The following is a 9327-nucleotide window of genomic DNA, read 5'->3' on the forward strand; positions in this document are numbered from 1 at the left end:
TCAATCTATTCTGGCTAGAGGATATCTGGACGTTGACAATTTGGCTCTGAGTTTTTGAAAAATGTTGAGTTTTTCAGAATGTGCTCAGTCACCACAGCAATATCAAGAGAGAAGCTTCACTTTGGGATGCATGGCTCTAATTCTTTCCAGAATTTATTGTCATATCATCAACTACTTTGACCAAGTCCTTGTAGAAACTCACTTTACTATTGACATGTTGAACAGTGAATTCAGGATGACAATCATTTATAAGCATATAAATGAACATATTATTTCACAATTTGGGTCAAGAAAAAGAAATACATGAAAAAAAGAAAAAATATTAAAAATCAATATTCATGCCTCTATTTGAGGGAGTCTTTATTTCCTCTTCACAGATATTCAGAAAAAAAATACTGTCACTGAGTTATTTCACTCTGGAACTCCTACTCATTTAAAATTCCACAAAATGCTGCATTTTTTTTCCTTGGTCATTTTGCATATAATTGAGCAGAATGCTTCTACATTGTACAAACACTTTGATATATTACACTATAAAGACATCTTTCTTCCTCACACTCCCCATGTTTCAATAGCATTTACCTTCTAGGTTGACTTTGATAAGATTCCATCTTGTCACACTCATACCAACTGAGTCATTTTTATCAAAAAGGAGGTTTATAGGGGCGTCTGGGTGGCTCAGTGGGTTAAGGCGTCTGCTGTCGGCTCAGGTCATAATCTCAGGGTTCTGGATGGAGCCCTGAATCAGACTCTCTGCTCAGCAGGGAGCCTGCTTCCTCCTCTCTGCCTGCCTCTCTGCCGGCTTGTGATCTCTCTCTGTCAAATAAATAAATAAAATCTTAAAAAAAAAAAAAAAGAGGTTTATTTTAACACGATAAATGGCCTTGAATACATTAGTGTAAATTTACATTAATGTAAATTAAGAGACTAAACAGGGGGTCAAATTCTAGCTTCCTCATTTAGTGCTTGCATGACTTTTCCCAAATTATTTGACTTCCTTAAATCTAAGATACCACTAACTTCATGGGATGCCATCTGTTGTGTGGTTTATAGCCTAGAAAGTAATGTATGGCAGCCAAAGAAAGTTTTCTTTTATCTCTTGAATGTGAATGGTAATACTTTATTATTGTGTCTTTTTTTGAGGAGGAAGAAGGTTAAACTACATAATCTATGTGAGGTATTTAAAAGAGTGTCATGAACACAATACTCAATGATCAAAGAATATTGGTGTTATTAGCTTTTATTCCTCATCTACCTTTGCCACACAATTACCTTGAAAATATTTTAAACTATAGTATCCAATATTTCACAAGCTCCAATTAATCCGTTATTGCTGCCTTTCATTTAATCTACTCTGTTTCAGAAGTAGCATCAAAATTAGTCAGGTAACCCACTCTAATATCAAAATAAAATGAATTAGAAATTTGAGACATACTTTTTACATAAGTTTGTGAAAAATATTTTTCTGTCATGAGGAATAACTAACCACATTGCAATAACTGTGATGTCAATCTATGATTATTTATATTTTAACTTCATCTGTATCATTTTCTAATAACACTTTATAGCTTCAATACCCTTTAGAACAGAGTATATGAAGACTCAACAGAAATTTGCTAAGCATTACTTCATTACTGTGAAAGAATTCATCATAATCAACACATAATTTCAATAATTAACTTACCCTTGCTATGTCTCTGTCTCCTCTTCAGTGTTTTATGTTGGAGATAAAATGATATATGCCATAGAGAAAACTTTTCACTGAAGACAAATTTAATTTGAGATCAAGAGAAGAAAGACAAAAGAAAAGCCACAATATAATGATTAGTGTGGAATTGCCCAATATCTTTTGTGCTTCTTAGTTGTCTTTCAAAAGTGTAAGATTGAAAGGAAGTTTTAGGATCCTCTCTGATTTGTAGTATTTGTTCTGAATTGTCTGGAATTCTATTTGTTTTCTCGACCAGTGCTGACATGGGCTAGATGGCTGTAAGTTTCTTGATATTGTCCCCACAGGATCCTTTTCCTTATCAGCTCTTGGCAGATTGTGACCATTTAAGGAGAGACTTCTTCATTGGTTTATCAACCTTATTTTGGTAGCTTCTTATTTCCCAGTGTCAAAAAGTATTATGTACATTTAAAAAATGCACTCATCCATGCCAGACAATTGTAAGTAGAATTGTATTTTAAGTGATAGAGCAAACCAAAATGACCTTGGTAAGTCTCACAGCTTTTCAGAAATATGACCATTTCTTCAATTCAAGTTTTATTTAAGAACACAAAAGCTAAGCTTAAGGGAAGTGGACTGTTTTGAGAAGAAAAAACTAGAAAATGATAGCTTACAAGTTTGAAGCCCATCAACTCACACTATTATAAAAACCCACCAAGGGGTGTGGGGGGACAGGAGTGAAAAACTGCACTTAGTAAACTGCAAAACAAAACCATAGGAGAATAGTAAAAATTAGAAAGGAAAAAATCCCAATCCCAAATCTTGAAATGTTCCCTTTGACTCACGGATAGTCACAAACAATTCCAACGATTTATGACCAAACAAGGCAAGTATTCAAGATGCACATGTTGGGGATTTACTCTATAATTAAAACAGTGAACCGATTTGCCATCATAAAAAGTATGTACTATCCAGAAATTTCTTGAGAAAATATTGCCAGATTGCATAATAGCTTTGTGAATAAGCCGGGAAAGTAGAGGGCTTTATGGCGCTTAATAATCAAGACAGAATCTGGGAATTGAACAAAATGCATTTTGTCTTCAGTCATTTGCATAACAGCAGTTTTATTTTAAAAGATTCCATGCTGAAACTAGGAATGCTCTAAAAACAGAAACAGTGAGAATTCCCATTTTGAAACAAGCTGAGTAGGAGTGAAAATATCGCCAAGTGGTCTGGCTGCATCTCGAGATTGTTGTAAAAATAAGTTATGGTGAACTCAGGCCTGAGTCAAAGGCTATGGACACAGAGGTCACAGTAATGGCTGATTCCTGAGAATCACATTCCATTCCCATTGCTATGAAAATAGAAAGCAAATATGAAGAATGAAGTTTAGGTGGCTGCTGAGAATTGCAGGCAGTTCACTTACAGAATAGATTTGCTTTTTCCCCATGAAGAAAGGATATATAAAAAAGGGTGTGCCTTTCCTTGGAATTCATGAAGTATCAAATATGTGCATACTACTACTAATAACATCATGAAAATATCATTGCCCTGTGCAATTGTCTCTTATGGAAATGAGTACAAACAATTAAAGTAAATCACTTCCTACAAGTATTAAAAACTGTACTTCCTTGTAATACGTACTTTACAGTTCAAGAGCTCCTTTAATCTTGAATAGTCAGATTTGGAAACTAAGTTTTAATTTGGAGACCAAATGTAATGTGAATTCTAAATAATAAGCTTTAACACATAATATAACATTTTAAATTCTCAAACCTTAAATTTTTTTTTAAAGATTTTATTTATTTATTTGACAGAGATAGCTCAAGCAGACAGAGCGGCAGACAGAGGGAGAGGGAGAAGCAGGCTTTCTGCAGAGCAGGGAGATGTGGGACTGGATTCGAGGACCCTGGGATCATGACCTGAGCAGAAGGCAGACGCTTAACCCACTGAGCCACCCAGGCACCCCAAACCTGAAATTCTTTTTTTTTTTAATTTTAAGATTTTATTTATTTGATAGACAGAGATCATAAGGAGGCAGAGAGGCAGGCAGAGAGAGAGGGGGAAAGCAGGTGCCTGCTGAGCAGAGAGCCCGATGCGGGGCTCGATCCCAGGACTCTGGGATCACGACCTGAGCCGAAGGCAGAGGCTTTAACCCACTGAGCCACCCAGGCGCCTTTAAACCTGAAATTCTTAAAACATTTTTTATACTTCGTTCATAATCAGTTGACTATATGAAAATAGTAATTTTCATTTAATGTTGACCTCATGTTAAAAGCCCACATTCTGCTATCAGCCATGGCATTTACTACTTAATGGTAACTTTCTCTGTCAGTCTTTGAGGTTAACTTTATTGTTTTATGGAAGCAATTTAGCTGTGAATCTAAACACAAAAAATAGGTCTAGATTTCAATAGATGTATGCAAGCCATTAATAACTAATTCCCTACTTAGAATAAAATCATTATAAATAATATATCCATTCTTATCCACTGGAGAATATTTTTCTATATAAAGAATCTAGAAAATAATAATATTTTAAGACCATAAAGAAATGTTACTATGTTAGATATGTTAGAAATGTTATCTAGTATAATTCCATTCCATGGATAAGGAAATTCAACCACAAATTATAGTAATTTTCCCATATCATATGGTGGCAAAATTAAGAGTCAAATGGATTCCCAGCAGATTTTAAACTCTTTGGGGGAAGGGTTCTTTACTTTTTTAGTAAAGTATGCAGTCATTAGGCAATATGTAATGATTGAAATACATTTTAGAGCATTTTTAAACTTGAATTGGGGATGATATGTGTATGTATACAAAGTAAAGACTTATTATTTCATCTCACTTAAGTTTAAACTTCTTTTTTTAGAGATTTTATTTGCTTCCACGCATGAGAGAGAGAGAGAGAGACAACATGTGCACATGAGAGCACAAGAAGGTGTAGAAGGAGAGGGAGAAGCAGATTCCCCATTGAGCAGGGAGCCCTATGTGGGCCTCCATTCCAGGACCTGGGATCATGACCTGAGCTGAAGGCAGACATTTAACCAACTGAACCACCCAGGTGCTCCTGAAATTTCAACTTAAGTGTTTGGATGTCATATATTTATTGTGTATGTCTCAGAACAAAGTATAGTACCTAGTACGTAGTAAATGTTAAATAAAAAGTAGTTGAATGAATGAACATAAAATGTATAATATTTTATATATTGATGATAGTAATGAGTAGTGATTAATTTTAATATTAATAAATTATAATATTAATAGTTGGATTAATGACTATAAACATACTATATCTAATATGTCTAAAATATCTCCCTTAAAAAAAAAGAAAACTACAAAATCAGATAACCAGATGTGATGGTTAGTTTTATGTACCAGTTTAGCAAAGCTATAGTACCCAATTATTTAATCAAACTACTCTAAGTGTTCCTGCGAAGGTATTTTATAGATGTGGCTCACACCGTAACATTAGTTCGCTCTAAGTAAAGCTTACCCTGCAGAGTAGGAGTAGGTCTCGTCCAATCAGCTGATGACCTTAAAAATAAAAATTGAGGTTTCTTAGAGAAGGCATTCTGCCTCAAGACTGTAATATGGAAATACAGAGTCTCAAGTATGCCAACCTGCCCTGCAGATTTCAGAACTGCCAGTTCCCATGATCATATAAGCCTGTCCTTAAATTACATACACTATACATACATCTTATTCCTTCTGTTTCTCTGGAGAACTCCAAGTGTTACACCAGAATTATAAAATCAACTTGGAAAGTATTTGGCACTTCCTGTTAATAGTTTTGCTAGAATCTTACTGTCATTCTTAACATTAGACAATCTGAACTATTTATGGATACTTGATCAAAAAAGAGAAATATATTGTTGATTAGTTGCCTAAAAATGTGTTTTCTAATTTATTCATTTTTCTCTCTTCTGAACAAAGCATTCAGAATCTTAGCCAGGGCTTTCTCTTAGGTCATGGTTTTCACAAAGATATTATTTAAGCCATATTTAAGCAAATATGGCTTAAATATTCCTACTTGTGACCTGTTTTATATATTCAATCCCTTGAATATAATCACCTGCTTCTCTCTTATATGGCAAAAACAAGTCACAGAAAAGAAAACAATGTTGTTGTTTTTGTTTGTTTGTTTTTTTAAGATTTTATTTATTTATTAGAGAGATGGAGAGAGACCACAAGTAGGCAGAGCAGCAGGCAGAGGGAGAGGGAGAGGGAGAAGCAGGCACCCCTGCTGAGCAGGGAGCACAAATGTGGGGCTCGATCCCAGGACCCAGTGATCAATGACCAGAGCTGAAGGCAGCCGCTTAACCGACTGAGGCACCCAGGGGCCCCAAAGGAAAACAGCGTTTTATAATATATTCTGCCCAAATACAGAAACAAATGAACTGATTTCTATTTCTAAAAAAGGGAAAAAGTATGCAAAACAGATACCTGAACTGGTTGGATTACCATTGCTTAATATGTGTTTTGAAAAAGTTTAATTGAAACCATCTGTTGATGACTCATTCACTGTTGAATCATCTAAAATATATTTTTTTCTCCAGTTTATACCAATGTTCAACAAGATGCCTTCCAAAATTTCTAAATCAAATTTTTCTACTAAAACAAAGAAATTGACAAAAAAAACATAGATAAATGGGGCACCTGGGTGGCTCAGTGGGTTAAAGCCTCTGCCTTCGGCTCAGGTCATGATCTCAGGGTCCTGGGATCGAGCCCCGCATCGGGCTCTCTGTTCAGCGGGGAGCCTGCTTCTCCCTCTCTCTCTCTGCCTGCCTCTCTGCCTACTTGTGATCTCTGTCTGTCAAATAAATAAATAAAATCTTCAAAAAAAATAGATAAATTAATGAATCAGTCAAGGTTTTTCTGCAATTGATATAATCATGTGATTTTTCTTCATTAGTTTGTTTCTTCTACATGTAATTTTATTTTTTAAATTTTTTCAGCTTTAATTGAGAGCTTTAATTGTCATATAACCTTGTGTAAGTTTAAGGTGTATAATGTGTTGATTCGATACATTTACAAATTGCAAAATGATTACCACTATACTTTTAGCTACCACCTTCATCCCATTACACAGTAATTTCTTTTTGTGTGGTGAGAATATTTAAGATCTATTTTCTTAGCAACATTCAAGTATATGATACAGTATTATTAGCTACAAACACCAGGCTATACATTAGATTCCCAACCTTATTAATCTTATAACTAGAAGTTTGTATACTTGACCAATATCTCCCCATTTCTCCCACCCTCTAACCCCAGAAACCACAACTCTGCTCTTTCTCTGAGTTTGTCTTTTTTAGATGCCATATATAAGTGACATCATATGGTATTTATCTTTTCTGTCTGACTTATTTCACTTAGCATAATACCCTCAAGGTCTATAAGGTCTATCCAAGTATCCCACTGGTGAGATTTTCTGCTTTCTCACAGCTGAGTGATTATATATATATATGTGTGTGTGTGTGTGTGTGTGTGTGTGTGTGTCACATCTTTATCCATTCATCATTTGACAGACACTTTGGTGGTTTCTATATCTATATCTTGGTTTCTATATCTATATTACTATTGTGAGTAATGCTGCAATGAACATGGGAATGTAGATATGCTTTAAGATCATAATTTTGATTCTTTTGGATATATACCCAGAAGTGGGATTGTTAGATTATATAATAGTTCTTTTTATTTTTTTTTAAATTTTTTTGAGAGAAGGTGTTCATTTGTACCTGTTATTTGTATGTCTTTGGAAAACTGTACATTCAGATTCTCTATTTTTAAATCAGGGTTTAGTTTATTTGCTATTGAGTTGTATATGTTCTTTATATATTCACAGTGTGATTCCTGGTACCAGGAGCTCTCTGTGGCCATGGAGCAACCAGAGCTGGAAGGACCACTGGAAGGATATCAAGGCTTCTATGGGGAGGAAATAGAAGCTTCAGAGGACAGAGACCAGGAGGTCACAGCAGAAGTAATGGATTCTAAAAGTAAGTCCAGAAGCACAGTTTTAGTAAAGAATTTGGTCAGTAATTTAAAGTAGATGACATTTCTTTCTCTGTAGATAGAACAACTAGTCAGAAAATCAGCACAAATAGAGAATAAACCACACCATGAACCACTGGATCTAACTGATAACTACAGAACACTACACTCAACAATAGCACAATATACACTTTTCAAGCACACATGGAACATTTACTAAGATAGACCATTTTTTATGGTTATAAAACACACCTCAACAAACTGAAAAGAAATGAAATAATTCCACGTATGTCCTTTAACTATAATAGAATTAATCTAGACTAATAACAAAAAGATGACAGAAAAATCTTTGAACATTGTAAGTTAAACAGAACATTTCTAAATTATTCGTGGGTCAAAGGGGAAGTCTCAAAAAAATACTTAGAACTAAATGAAAATAATATATCAAAATTTGAGGCAGTACTTCAAGAGAAAGCACTGGAACAATGCTAAAGCAACAAAACAGCCAAAAAAATGCTGAAAGAAATTTACAAATGCTCATATTAGAACAGAAGTTCTCAAATCAATAATCTAAACTTTTACCTTAAGGCAGCAAAAAAGAAGGAAGAGGAGTGGGAGGAGACAAAAACAAACCTAAACAGAGCAGAAGGAAAGAAATAATAAAGAGTAGAAATCAATGAATTTGAAAACAGACCACTGGGATATGCCTACATTTAGATGACGAATCAGTGAAAGACCCAGAAATTATGAGAGAAGGGAAGAAAAACAAAAAACGAGATGACTTTCTTTGTGTTTGAGGGAGAATTTTAAAGAGGGATATGCTGGTCAGTAATGTTGATACTGCAAAGATCAAGTGGGAAAATTAGAAGCAGTAGTTTAAGTCTGACAACTAGGAAATCATTCCTGACTTTTGATACAATGATAAAATCAAAAAGGTGTAGAAGAAAGATTTCAACTATCTGAATGGTAAATTAGAAATAAAGACATGGGAATAATTTTTAGGCACTCTTCAGGAAAGAGTAGGAGCTTGATCAGGTGACAGAATTGAAGAAAGGTGTTTTAACACATTTCACAACTGACCATGATTGAAGGTCTTGGCAAAAAGCCAAAGGGAGCCAGTAAATAGAAGATGAGTAATTAACAGATGAAAGAATAGAAGAGGGAATGATCAATGGGACAAGATCAAGGGAAAGCAGGTGTGATGGATTACCAGCAGAATAGGCTGGAGGTGTCATGGCTGGTGAGCGCATGAAGATGTTAATTTGCAAAAGGGGATAGCATTTCATCCTTTGAAAAGAGAAATGATAAGCATTCATGGAGAAAGTGCAAAGAAATTTTTGACAAGGATGGGGAGTGACACTAAAGTTCATAATGAGTGGTTTTATTTGTAAATTAGGAGACAAGCTGAACATACTCGAATGGTGAGAGGGTCAGAATGGCCTTACGACCTTCGGAGAAGTGAAAATATTGCAACACCTACAATGAGAGCTGGATCAGAACTTATTTCTGTCTCAATAAAAGGAATACTGTTCAGAACAAAAGGTCCAAGTGAGGTTAGATGCTATGAATTTTAAAGAAACACAGAGGAATAACAAAAGAATTTATCCCAAACCTAGTGGCAAAAGGTCTCCACCATTTTCATGATACAAGAGGGAAAGGATTGGA

This window comes from Lutra lutra, chromosome 2 (assembly GCF_902655055.1).
Source record: "Lutra lutra chromosome 2, mLutLut1.2, whole genome shotgun sequence".
NCBI classification, from domain to species: Eukaryota; Metazoa; Chordata; class Mammalia; order Carnivora; family Mustelidae; genus Lutra; species Lutra lutra.